We start from the raw sequence: 14057 nt of genomic DNA on the forward strand, positions 1-14057 counted from the left end.
TCCCACTTGAGTCTCTACCCTATGCCCTGGGTCACATCAGAATATCCCTCCTCAACCCACTAGAAGCAGAAAAGCTGTTTCCTACCACCAGGGATAGGTTGGGTATGAGGTAAGGGGGCTTTATGGCCATCATGTGGGGCTCTCCATCTATGTGGAAACGGAAAAAGGTCTTGATTCTCATTGCTCCACACCCCCATCCATCCATCTCCTACCCACCTCCCCATGTGAATTCAAGCAGCAAAATAAAAGCAATACACAAACCCAGACGCCAGTTAATTTGTTAAAACTGCTCAACAATTACACTGTTTTTCTTCCCCATTAAGAGTTAAAGTTCCTCATGTTGATCATGACCTTATACTGGCTATAGAATCTTGACCATTACTCTGTACTGGTAGATAGCAAACTATCTTTAGAAAAATGAACGAACTTGCAAATAATTAAATAGCATAGAGTAGGGGTAAAAAGGATAGAATTAGAAAAACCTGGATTTGAACACATATCCTGCTATTTACAAGCCTGTGACTTTGATATACCTAGAATATTTGACAACCAGAGTGGATCATTTTTAAAACATCTTCCATTCTATACAGCAAAATTATTTTCTGTACACTCATGTCATAATCAGGAAATGATCATTATTTTCTTCATTAATTTTTTCTAGTTTTAAAACAATTAACTATTTTTAAAAGTTAAACTCTAAAGATACCTAAAGATAAAACTCTATTAAAAAGTTAAACTCAGTCAAATATTTCATAAATGAATTAAAATTTGTACTTACAAAACAAAGTTTACACTGCATGGTTGACAGTTGTTTTACTGCTTTAACTTTTAAAGAAGAATAAAACTTCCAAACTGTTCACACAGAATAATGAAATCAGAGTGACTCAAGTTTTGTTCTTTGTCTTTACAATCATATGCTATCATTGTTTATTTTGAATCTGATGTTTAAACACAAGGATACGTAGCACCACAAGGTTCAAGATATGAATTGCACCCAAAGTAAGCTCACTTTCAAAGCATCACAAACTTATTCTCTAAATGTATAGGGCTGATTCTATAACTGAGAGTTCTTGGAATTAACTTCCATGTAGAATCCAATATTCATTAAAGGAAAAGTAATTCTTAAAATGTGCTAGCTTTGAGGCACACACTACATTGTTAAAATCAAGTAGTACCAACAATTGTTTAAAAATTAGCAACTTAAGCCAAAAAAAGAAAGATTTTGGGAGAGGAGTATTTTATCATTGACATTATTTAAAATTGCTAGCATGTCAAGATTTAAACACATACACACACACACAAACACACACATTCATAGTAGCATTGTTCGCAATAGCCAAAAGGTGGAAGCAACCCATGTGTCCATCAATGGATGAATGGATAAATAAAATGTAGTATATGCATACAATGAAATATTATTCAGCCTTGAAAATGGGAAATTCTGGCACATGCTACAACAGGGATGAGCCTTGAGGACATTATGCTAAGTGAAATAAGCCAGACACGAAAGGACAAATATTACATGATTCCACTTATAAGGGATATCTGTGGTGGTTTTCAGGGCCGGAGGAGAGGTGGGATAGGGAATTATTGTGCAGAGGCTACAGAGATTTAGTTTGGAGTAACAAAAGAGTTCTGTGGATGGATGGTAGTAACGTTAGCACAACAACGTGAACGCACTTACAAATGGTTAAGATGGCACATTTTATGTTATGTATATCTTACCAAAAATTTTTTTAATGTGCTAAGAAAAGGTAGTCTAACTCTTAATCAGTTTTATTGTTATTTTTAAATTCTCTAGAGCCAATGTACCTCCTTACTACCTGAACTCAGGGCCAACCATATCCATGGTGTTCTGTTGGACTTTGGGCAAGTTATTTAACCTCTTAGAGACTCAGTTTTCTTACTTAGAAAGTGGAGATAATAATTTCTTCAAGGAATTATTGAAAGAATTAAACAAATGCCCTTGGCATATAGTAAATTCTTAGCAGTGCTTTTGTTTTTGTGTTCATATTTAAATGATTTTTAGGTGCTCTGACATTATCAATTAAGCCAAGGAAGTGATTTTTACAAATATTAGTTGAACTATAAACTGGCATTATATGATAAATGGATCATTTTTAGGAGAGCGCTCTGACAACATATAAGAAAGGGCAGGGTGCTATTTTGACATACGAATTCACTTTGGAGGATATCAATTTCAGGAGGGCGTAGGTCCCTCCCAGTGCTTCTGCTAATCACCCAACAACTCTAAGCAAGCATCCTGCCCATCCTTGAAATCAACAGGAGTCGGCCTGTCATTTTAAGGTGCTCCCTGTGGCTAAACAGCACCTGAGGGTCCAAGCACCTGGGGTACATTGAGCCACAGACCCAGAGACTCCATCAGCAGCATCTTCTTGATCTGCTTCCGATCTCTTGGCAAAGATTGGAAGGTTGGAAGTTAGAGTGGAGTGACTTCAACAGTGTTTAATTGTTATTAGGGCTTCCTCTCTTGAGAAGTTAAGTTATAATGTTACTTTTTGAGCGTAGTTTTCTGAATGGGATCCATGAACTCTCAGAGGCAGCTTCGGCTTCTGCAGCATGAAGGAAGTTGCACTTGTTCCTGCAGATACCGGATATCACCGACCCCATCTGGCACAACACAGGGAGGAAACCGAGCACCTCTGGTGAGCGTACCAGACCAGCTGCTGCTATAAAAGCTAAAAAAAAAAAAAAAAGAAAGAAATGAACAGAAAAGTCAGTATAAACATACAGAGCACGTAACATACAAAATCATTACTGCAGTGTTTTCAGGTCCAAAAGTAAAGACTAGAACTTAATATCCCTTTGATTTTGTTATCTTCATTAGTCATAGAAAACAACTTTTCCCACCCCAGCATAGCAGGCTATTCAGAACACAGGTTCTAGCACAAATGACAACTACTGAGGGGAATTCAACAGCAGTGATATCACCAGAATTTAAAAGCAAAATTATTTTTTTTCTAAAGAGTAAATAAAAAAACATTGAGGCCAATTATTCAAAAGGAAGTAAAGTGATAGAAAGAGAACTATTAGAGCCTTACTTGCCACACTATAAACAAATAATCCACAGTGACTCTAGGCAGAAGCTTTTGAAGTTCATTTTAGAAGGCTGCCATTTGAACGACAATGTGGGTTTTTCAGACCGTCACCACCACCACCACAAACACACATCTTTTATTATCCTAAATCCTGGTATATGCATAGAGGGGGAGTTTTTGAAGAGTAACTAAGTTTGGAGAAGAGACAGAAATTACAAGACCATAATTAGGTACAAGAGTCTTAACAAGGAGAGGGAAGGGAAGGAAAGAAGGAAGAAAGGGGCAGGGGGAGAGAGAGAGTGAACCTAAAATATCTTTCAGTCCTTGCTATTCGAATGTGGGCCCAAGACCTGCACCATAGCAACACGGGGAGCCTGACAGCACTGCAAACTCTTCCCCTCCACCCAAGACCTATAGAGCTAGCACTTGCATTTTCACAGCCTGCCCAAGGGATTGAAATGCCAGCAGCACTGTTTTCCAGAACTGTGCCGAGACCAGTCAGCGGCAGGGCCTCAACCACACTCAGCTGCACACCAGGAGGTTAACAGAACCCAGAGAGGGCTCAGGGATGGCGCCCAGGCGAGGCGTGCTGGAAGCCACACCAGGGGGTGCAGCCCATGGGTCCAAGGCCTGCGCCCAGGGGTGTGGCTGGAAAGAATCTCCAATCTCTGCTGCTCCAAGGACTCTGTGCGGTTAGAAATCATCTCTGAGAGCCAAAGGGCTGAGTGACACGTACCTTGTGTGTCTGCGTGGCTATCAGGGAAGCCATTTCAGTGTGAATTCTGGTACTTCCTGTCACAAGAGGGCTTTGGGAACTGAAGTTACTCTTAAAAGCATCAGGTAAATTTTTTGAATTAAGATAAAACCAGTTGACAGAAGAAGCTGCACTGAAGTAATAGAGGTTTTAGGAAGGAGCACATGGCAGGGCTTGTGACTACTTGGGAAGCAGACTGTCACCCAGGAGCAGGTGAGGCATTATCAAAGGTAGAGCCACTGCCGGCTTCCCCAAGAGACTAGTCTACCATGAAATCTCACAAAACCTGCTAGTGAACGCTGAGCTCCGCTAGCAGCCTCATGCAGGGAGACACCAGTACAAATAGACGAGCCTTCCACACCCCTGATAAAAAGTGCACAGGATTCCCTGGCAGTCCATTTCTGTACTGAAAAAGGAAAATACAATGGACAGTGAATAGAAGATACTCCAACAGGTGCATTCCCAATCCAGCCATTTTGCCATCGCCAAGATAAATAAATTGAAGTTCTGCCCACACAAGAAAAGATGTCAATACAACCTAAAACCATTTGTCCTATAGAATATATATGATCCTTCCTTTTCTGGAGGGTGGTCTTAAAGTCTCTCACCAGGGAAACACAGGCCCCACACCTGGAGGTCAGGAGTCCTCCGAGGGGTGCAAGCCCAGCTCCTTTGTCAGAGTAACCAAACCTGCGGGATGGGTCATCCCGTGTTTGTACTAAGCTAAGGCTAGATTTCTCTTTTTAGTTTAAAAAAAAACATGATTTTAAGTATGAATGTTATGCAAGGGTTAGAATGGCCGGAACCATAGAGAAAGATAGCTTCCAATAACCACAGTGCACCACAAGTTCTTGGAACTTGCTGCTGCCTTCATATTTGGCATTAACCAGTCCATTGTCCTGTCTAGACAAGCGCTATGGGCTGAGTAAACACTGAATTGCTGCATAAAGCCTCTATTCATCCGGAATGAAAATGTGCCGATGTGCAGCCTTTTGGAGTCCAAGGGGCCTTTGTGCAGAGAAAGAACTATTTACAGTTACTTGAGTTTTCAATTCATATTTACTTATTAAGGTTACAAAATGTAAAATCGATCTGCCTTACATGTTAAGTGCAATTTAAAAACCATCTTATTATATTTAAAATTCTAATAAAATATGAGTTACTTTTACTTATTCTTTTGTTAACATTTGATTAATGCAACCAAATAGGCTAAATTCCTTTTACTAATCATTCCTATTTACAAAATTAGTTAATTCTTCAAGATTTTTAGTGGCTTCCTTAAGTATTTTAACTACATTTTCAAATTTCACATATTTAAGGTTCTCTTTTAGTATTTAAAATGCTTGAAGGGTAAACTAAACAATCCTTACAAGAAAAAAAATTTTAGAATCTAATAAATTAGATGATAGACAGATGGATAGATAGGAAGATATTGATATAGATACAGTCAGTCGGTCAAGATGGACCCCATATACCACGGTGGTGGTCCGATGAGATTATAATGGAGCTGAAAAACTCCTATTACCTAGTGATGCAGTAGCTGTTGTAATGTTGTAAGGCAAGGCATTACTCATGTGTTTGTGGTGATGCTGGTATAAACAAACCTACCGCACTGCCAGTCCTATAAAAGTGTAGCACATGCAGTTATGTATGTATGTAATACTTGATAATGATAATAAATAACTGCATTCCTGATTTATGCACTTACTATATTTTTTATCACTATTTTGGAGTGTACTCCTTCTACTTATGAAGAAAAACTTAACTATAAAACAGGCAGGTCCTTCTGGAGGTATTCCAGAAGAAGGCATCGTTATCATAGATGACAGCTCCACACCTGTGACTGCCCCTGAAGAACTTCCCGTGGGACAAGATGTGGAGGTGGAAGACAGTGATATTGATGATCCTGACACTGTGTAGAACTAGGCTCATGTGTGTGTTTGTGTCTTCGTTTTGAACAAAAAAGTTTAAAAAGTAAAATAAAACATATTTAATAGAAAAAAATTTTATAGAGTAAAAAGATACTAATAAAGAAAATATTTTTGTACAGCTGTACAATGTGTTTGTGTTTTATGCTAAATGCTATTACAAGAGTAAAAAGTTAAAAAAAAACATTTAAAAGTTTATAAAGAACAATGTTATACTAAGCTAAGGTTAATTCATTATTGAAGAAAGGAAATTTTTAAAAATATATTCAGAGCCTAAGTGTACAGTGTTTATAAAGTCTACAGTAGTGTATGGTAACATCCTAGGCATTCACTCACCGGTCGCTGACTCACCCAGAACAACTTCCGGTCCTACGAGCATGATAAGTGCCCTACACAGGTATACCATTTTTTATATTTTATACCTTACTTTTTTTTTTTTTTTAGTCTTAGAGATTCTACCGCTTTTTTTTTTTTTTATTTCAGCATATTATGGGGGTACAGATTTTAAGGTTTCAATAAATGCCCATTTCCTCCCCTCCCCCCAAAAGTCTGAGTCTCCATCACGACCATCCCCTAGATGGTGCACATCTCACCCATTATGTATGTATATACCTGCCCCCCTCCCCCCTCCCACCTGCCAAACACCCTATTACTGTAGTACCTATGTGTCCACTTAGGTGCTACTCAGTCAATACCAGTTTGCTGGAGAATATATCTGGTGCTTGTTTCTCCACTCTTGGGATACTTCACTTAGTAGTATGGGTTCCAGCTCTAACCAGGAAAATATAAGATGTGCTATATCACCATTGTTTCTTAGAGCTGAATAGTACTCCATGGTATTCATATACCACATTTTATTAATCCATTCTTGGATTGATGGGCACTTGGGCTGTTTCCACAGCCTTGCAATTATGAATTGTGCTGCTATAAACATTCGAGTGCAGGTGTCTTTTTTGTAGAGTGTCATTGGATCATTTGGGTAGATGCCCAGCAATGGGATTGCTGGATCAAATGGTAGATTCACTTGTATCGCTTTAAGGTATCTCCATATTGCTTTCTACAGAGGTTGAACTAGTTTGCAGTCCCACCAGCAGTGTAGGAGTGTTCCTCTCTCTCCGCAACCACGCCAGCATTTATTGTTTGGAGATTTTTTGATAAAGGCCATTCTCACTGGGGTTAAGTGATATCTCATTGTGGTTTTGATTTGCATTTCCCTGATGATTAGAGATGTTGAGCATTTTTTCATATATTTGTTGGCCATTCTTCTGTCTTCTTTAGAAAAATTTCTGTTCAAGTCCTTTGCCCACTTTTTTTACTGTATCTTTTCTAGCTTAGATACACAAATACTTACCATTGCATTATAATTGCCTATAGTATTCAATACAGGAACATGCTGTACAAGTTTGTAGCTTAGGAGTAATAGGCTATACCACATAGCCTAAGTGTGTGGTAGGCTAGACCATCTAGGTTTGTTTAAGTATGCTCTGTGATAAACACACAATGATGAAATTGCCTCACAAAACATTTCTCAGAAGGTATCCCCATCATTGACACATAACTATATAAACTACTTGTATAATACATCTTAAACTATCCCCAAAACTTAAGAACTGTTCATAATATTAGCTAAGTTCTTACGCCTATCAAAATTATAAGTCTGAAATCAATCATGTAGGTAAAACCAAAATCACCAGGGTAATCTGTCAGATTCTCTTAAGCATTACAGTTTAAATAACAAATGTTAAATTAATATAACAGATATATAATATATAACATATATATATATATATATAATATAACAGGTAATATAACAGATGACCCCAATGATTACTTACTCTTGTACTTTCCACAAAAGTATTATTTGTGGGTTAGTTAATTTTATTATACCTAAATTTAATTCTCAAACTCCATATGGTTGGGAAAACACCTTCCTGGGACAGAAGTGGAGCTGCAACATCCCAGGCAATTGAGGTGACTGTGCTGACCGTGACTCATGGCCATGAGACAGTTGTTTATCAATCAGATATCCAAGGCAGGATGCAGGCTTACAAAGGGAATAGCTTTGACAAGAGAGAATTCTGAATCTGCATTCTTCAGATGGGTTCAGTTTTGTAATATCTGCTCCTTAGGTTTGTTTCATCTTCACCTTATTTTTTTCACAGTTGTAGCTTGATTTGGGTAGATGGAATTCCACAAACCACCTTCTCCCTGCACCCTCTTCTTAACCCTGGCAGAATTGCACTAACCCCTTTGTTGCATGATTGAGTCTGCATTCTTTTTAGATCTTTCTCAGGTGGCAGCTCTCAAGCCCTCTTAATCCCATCCCTTGGATCATGCATTCTTCTCAATCCTCCCTGGGGATCTCTGACCCCAAATCTAGAAGTCATACTAATGACAAAATGTTACACTAACTCATTAGTACACTCTAAATAGAACCTCTGACTACCTACAGGCAGATTACTAGAAAGGTTAAGAACATAGACTTGCACCACTTACTAGCTATATGATCTTGGGCTGTGTGGTACAAGGAGCACTAACTCTCCTAATTTCTGGTGACATGCAAAAAAAAAAAATCTCTAAATGTGTAAACCAATGTTAATCAGGTTTTCTATTACAGGTCTCTGTAATTAAATTAATTTAAATTAAAATTACATTTTTAATTTAAATAGGCAAGTTATTTAGTCTATGTCTCAGTTACTTCATATATGAAATAAAGATAATACCTATATCTACCACATTAGATTGTGAAGATTTATATCAAACAATGAAGGAAAGGGCCTGGGACATCATAAATGCTCAGAGTTGCCTATTGTCATTGTCATCCTCCTCCTCATCATCATCACAGGCAAGAAACTGAGAAAGACAAATGTGAAAAGTGTGTGAAATATAATTACAGTCCCCTGGTGCCCAAAGTAGATCAAATATGTGTCTCTGGTATTTGATTCACACAAATACACCAGTTATTATAACTAGTATAATTACGATGTATTGATACTTCTACCAGTACATAAGTAAATTGTGTAAACTTTTCTAAACCATTGCTATTCTCCCAATAGTGCTGTAGTCTTCCAGGAGAATGGTCAGTAAACACATGTTTGTACTAAAACTACTAAGAGCATGTATTTTATTTTTATGTTATTTTTAATTTTATTAATAATACATATTAAAGAAAATTTTGAAAAAAAATAAAAGATTGTTAAGACTTTGTTTATTTTCTGTCTTTTCTCTTTTAATGTATAAAATAATGTATTCAAAAACTCTTGGCCGGTGTGGTGGCTCACATCTATAATGCTAGCACTCTGGGAGGCCGAGGCGGGTGTATTGTTTGAGCTCAGGAGTTCGAGACCAGCCTGAGCCAAGAGCAAGACCCCATCTTTACTATAAAATAGAAAGAATTTAGCTGGACAACAAAAAAAATATAAAAAATTAGCCAGGCATGGTGGGGCATGCCTGTAGTCCCAGCTACTCGGGAGGCTGAGGCAGGAGGATCGCTTGAGCCCAGGAGTTTGAGGTTGCCATGAGCTAGGCTGTTGCCATGGCACTCTAGCCTGGGCAACAAAGTGAGACTCTGTCTCAAAAAACAAAAAAAAAAAACAACTCTTATACATATATGTGATATACAAAATTGGGAGAAAATGAAAATATTTTAAAATTGTACCTTTGTCCTTTATGTTATGACCATTCTCTGTGTCATTAAATATTATTCAAAAATTTGATAACTATTGGGAGCTCACTCTGTAATGGAGAGAGGAATTGCTCCATGGAGCCATTCACCAGCAAAAGAACCATATCTTGTGAAAATAATAAAACAAGCAAACAACAAATAACAACTTAAATTCTTTGGAGATTATCCCATGTGTGCTTATAGCAAATGAAGAAACACTCATCAAGAAAATTTATTAAATCTCTGTAAGAACAGCAAGACTCTGTGGCACTTGATCCATAATCCATTTCTTCCCTCCCCAATGCCAGTTCAGAATGCAGCATAGTGGAAGTTCCAATCCAGGTGAGTGTGACCAAGAAGATGGGACTCCTACTATCCTCAGCTCCTATTCTCCCCAGAAGGGGTATGGTATCTCCCCAGAAGAGGCATTTCCACCAGTATTTCTTATTACTATCCCCTAGTTGCAGGGGCTAAATCCCTGGTGAGAATGAGGGCTTCCTTCCTTCATTGAGCCTCCATTCATATGGTAGAAACTACCCCAGGCATGGCAGGCTGAGATAATTGGAACCCCAATTGCCCTCACCAGAGGATATCACCTCCCCCCTCTCCCAGTGCACTACTCATAAATCAAGGATATCATTTTGAGAGAAGTAGACCCCTGTTCCTGTCCCCAGTTCTGAAACAGCTCAGAGATTTTGCCCAGTGACACACAGTTTATAAGAAAAGAGAGCTCTGAAGTTTTCCCCCAAAGGAAGTGACTTTGAAACAGAGAATGGGGAAGTTCAAACTTGAAAATGCTCTTGAAAGTAGTGGAGAATATGGTGGTATGCAACAAAGAAAAGGCTCGTAGCTCCATGAGAGCAAGAAGATAAAACTTGGCCAGCTAGTTTACCAAAGATACCAGAGAAAAAGACAGCTATCCACTCCTATGATTCAGAACAAACTTTAAAGCCTAGTCTCAAAATCAATCCCTGCAAAGGGCATTGAATTTAACTGGGTCAGACTATGGAGCAATTTATGCCCTAGGACATTGATGAAAACAATAAAACAGTCAGCCAGCAATTAATGGAGCTGGATGTGATACCAAAAGAGGCAGATGATATAACACAGAGATCAAGAAAAGAGATAGCCAAAAAGAGCCCTGTTAAATGCACTATCATTCCAGGCTGACTGTGCACATGCCCAAGGATATGCTCTCTGAAGAGAAACATCATAGGCTTCACACTGTGGAAAAATAGACTTGATTAATACAGTCCAGCCAAGTCACTGACAAACAACAATAAAAACAAGCCAACAGTATCCAGAGTTGCTACAATATATTACCCAAAGTGTCCAGTTTTCAACAAAAAAACTATGAACATGCAAAAACAAAACAAACAAAACAAAAATCCAGGAAAGTATGACCCACACACAGGAAAAAAAAAGCACATACACTACCTATGAGAATACCCAGATGTTGAATTTAATAGATAAAAACTTCAGAGCATTCATTATAAATATGCTCAAAGAACTAAAGGGAAACTTGCTTAAAGAAGTAAAGGGGGCCGGGTGAGGTGGCTCACACTTGTAATCCTAGCACGCTGAGAGGCCGAGACAGGAGGATTGCTCAAGGTCAGGAGTTCAAGACCAGCCTGAGCAAGAGTGAGACCCCCATCTCTACTAAAAATAGAAAGAAATTATCTGGACAACTAAAAATATATAGAAAAAAGTTGGCCGGGCATGGTGGCGCATTCCTGTAGTCCCAGCTACTAGGGAGGCTGAGGCAAAAGGATTGCTTTAGCCCAGGAGTTTGAGGTTGCTGTGAGCTAGGCTGATGCCATGGCATTCCAGCTCATGCAACAAAGCAAGACTCCATCTCAAAAAAAAAAAAAAAAAGAAAAAGAAAAAAAAAGAAGTAAAGGGGTATGCCTCACACCTTTAATCCCAGAGACTTGAGAGCTTGAGAGGCAGAGGAAGGAAGATTGCTAGAGTATAGGAGTTCAAGGCTGCAATGAGCTACCATTGCACCACTACACTCCAGACTGGGTGATAGAGCAAGACTCTGTGAAGAAAGGAAGAAAGAAGATGAAGGAGGAGGAGGAGGAGGAGGAGGAGGAGGAAGAAGAAGAAGAAGGAGGAGGAGGAGGAGGAGGAGGAGGAGAAAGGAGGAGGAGGAGGTGGAGAAAGTGGAGAAGGAGAAGAAGGAGGGAGGAGGAGGAGGAGAAGAAGAAAAAGAAGACGTAGCAAAGGGAAGTAAGATGATAATGACAATGTTTCCTCATCTAAAGAATATAAAAAAGAAATTATAAAAAAAAACCAAATGAAAACTCTGGAGTTGAAAAAAACAATAATTAAAAATTCACTAGAAGGGTTAAATAGTATATTTGAACTAGCAGAAGATAGAATCAGCAAATTTGAAGAGAAAGCAATAAGAATCATGCAGTCCAAAGAACAAATAAGAAAATGAGGCAAAATTAACAGAGAAACTAATAAAATAAAAAGCTGCTTCTCTGAAAAGATCTAGAAAATTGCCAAATCTTTAGCAAGATTTACCACAAAAAGTGACAAGACTCTAATTACTAGAATCAGAAATGAAAGAGGGAACATTACTACTGACATTACAGAAATAAGAATGATTATATAAAAATACTATGGACAAATTGTACATGACAATTTAGATAATTTAGATGGAATGGGTAAATTCCTAGAAAAACACAAACAAAAGTGACTCAAGAAGGAATGAATAATTTTAATAGGCCTACAACTAGTAAAGAGATTGAATTAGTGATCAAAAGCTACCAAGAAAGAAGAGCCCTGGACCTGGCTTCTCTGCTGAATTCCACCAAACATTCAAAGAAGAATTAATACCAATTCTTCACAAACTCTTACCATCCCTGGTCATGACACCATGATAGCAAAACCAGACAAAGACATCACAAGAAAAAAATTACAGTCATATATCTCATATGAATATGAATGCAAGACTACTCAACAAAATGCTAGTAAACAGAATCCAGCAATATATAAAAAGAAGTATATGCCATGACCAAGTGGGATTTATCCAGAAATGCAAAATTGGTTCAACATCTAAAAATAAACAATGTAATATATTATATCAGTAGAATAAAAAACAAAAATCACATGATCATGTCAATATGTACAGAAAAAACATTTGGCAAAATACAACACCTTTCATGATAAAAGAAATACACTCAGTAAATTACAAATAAAAGGGAACTTTCTAAACCTGATAAAAGGGTAGCTATGAAAAACCCACAGCTAACATCACAGTTTATGGTGAAAGACTGAATTCTTCCCTCCTAAGATCAGGAACAAGACAAGGATGGCAGTTCTTGCCACTTCTATTCAACATTATATTGGCGGTTCTAGCCAGAACAATTAGGCAAGAAAAAGAAATAAAAGGAATCCATATGGAAAAGGAAGAAGTAAAACTATATTCACAGATGACAAGATATTGTATATAGAAAAGTCTAAGGAATCCACAAAAAAACTTGTTAGAACTAATAAATGAATTCAGCAAAGTTGCAGTTGTGTTCCTATACACTTGCAATGAACAATTCAAAAATGAAATCAAGAAAACAGTTACATTTATAATGGTATCAAAAAGAATAACATACTTAGAAATACATTTAACAAAATAAGTGTTAAGCTTATACTCTTGAAATTTATATTAAAAGATGCACAAAGGAGGAGGATTTATGCTTCCTGATTCCCAAACTCACTAAAAGCAACAATAATCAAAACAGTATGGTACTGACAGAAAGATTAGTATATAAATCAATGGAACAGAATTGACTCCAAAAATAAATCCATACATCTATGATCAACTGATTTTCAGCAAGGGTGCCAAGACCATCCAGTGAGAAAGAATAGTCTTTTTAATAAATAGTGCCAGGACAACTGGATAGCCACATGCAAAAGAATGAATTTGGACCCTTACATCACAATGTATATAAAAATGACTCAAACTGTATGAAATACTTAAATGTAAGAACCTAAAGTATAAAACTCTTAGAAGAAAAGGGTAAATGTTTATGATCTAAGATTTAGCAAAGCATTCTTAGATATGACACCAAATGTATGAGCAACAAAAGAAAAAATAGATAAGCTGTACTTCATTAAAATTAAAACCTTTTGTGCTTCAAAAAACTGCCAAGAAAATGAAAAGACAATCCACAGCATGTAAGAAAATATTTGTAAGTCATATATTTCATAATGTACATGAATCTAGAATCTATAAAGAACATTTAAAACTCAATAGTAAAAAGACAACTCAATTTAAAAATAGGCAAAGGATTTGCATAGATATATCTTCAAAGAAGATAAACAGATAGCCAATAAGCACATGAAAAGATGCTCTATATCCTTAGCCATTGGGGAAATGCAAATCAAAGTGACATTAAGATACCATTTCATACTCACTAGAATGACTTTAATAGAAAAAATACAGGTAATATGTGTTGGCAAGGATCTGAAAAAATTGAAACCCCCATACACTCCTAGTGGAAATGTAAAATGGTGCAACCATTTTGAAAAACAGTCTGGCAATTCCTCAAATGTTTAAACATAGAACTACCACATGGCCCAACTATTGTGCTTCTATGTATACACCCGAGAGAATTGAAAACATATGTCTACCAAAAAAAAAAAAC

At 37.3% G+C, this 14057-nt stretch overlaps 1 long non-coding RNA gene across 1 annotated transcript in view; it reads right to left on the reverse strand.

Moving 5' to 3' along the window:
- Positions 1 to 908: 908 nt before the first annotated feature.
- LOC105855921 (uncharacterized) overlaps positions 909 to 14057 on the reverse strand; it is a 66371-nt gene continuing 53222 nt past the window's right edge. The window contains exon 4 of the long non-coding RNA XR_001146841.2: positions 909 to 2699. This is a non-coding gene — a long non-coding RNA (uncharacterized LOC105855921). The remainder of the gene's footprint in view (positions 2700 to 14057) is intronic.

Source organism: Microcebus murinus, chromosome 7 (assembly GCF_040939455.1).
Source record: "Microcebus murinus isolate Inina chromosome 7, M.murinus_Inina_mat1.0, whole genome shotgun sequence".
NCBI classification, from domain to species: Eukaryota; Metazoa; Chordata; class Mammalia; order Primates; family Cheirogaleidae; genus Microcebus; species Microcebus murinus.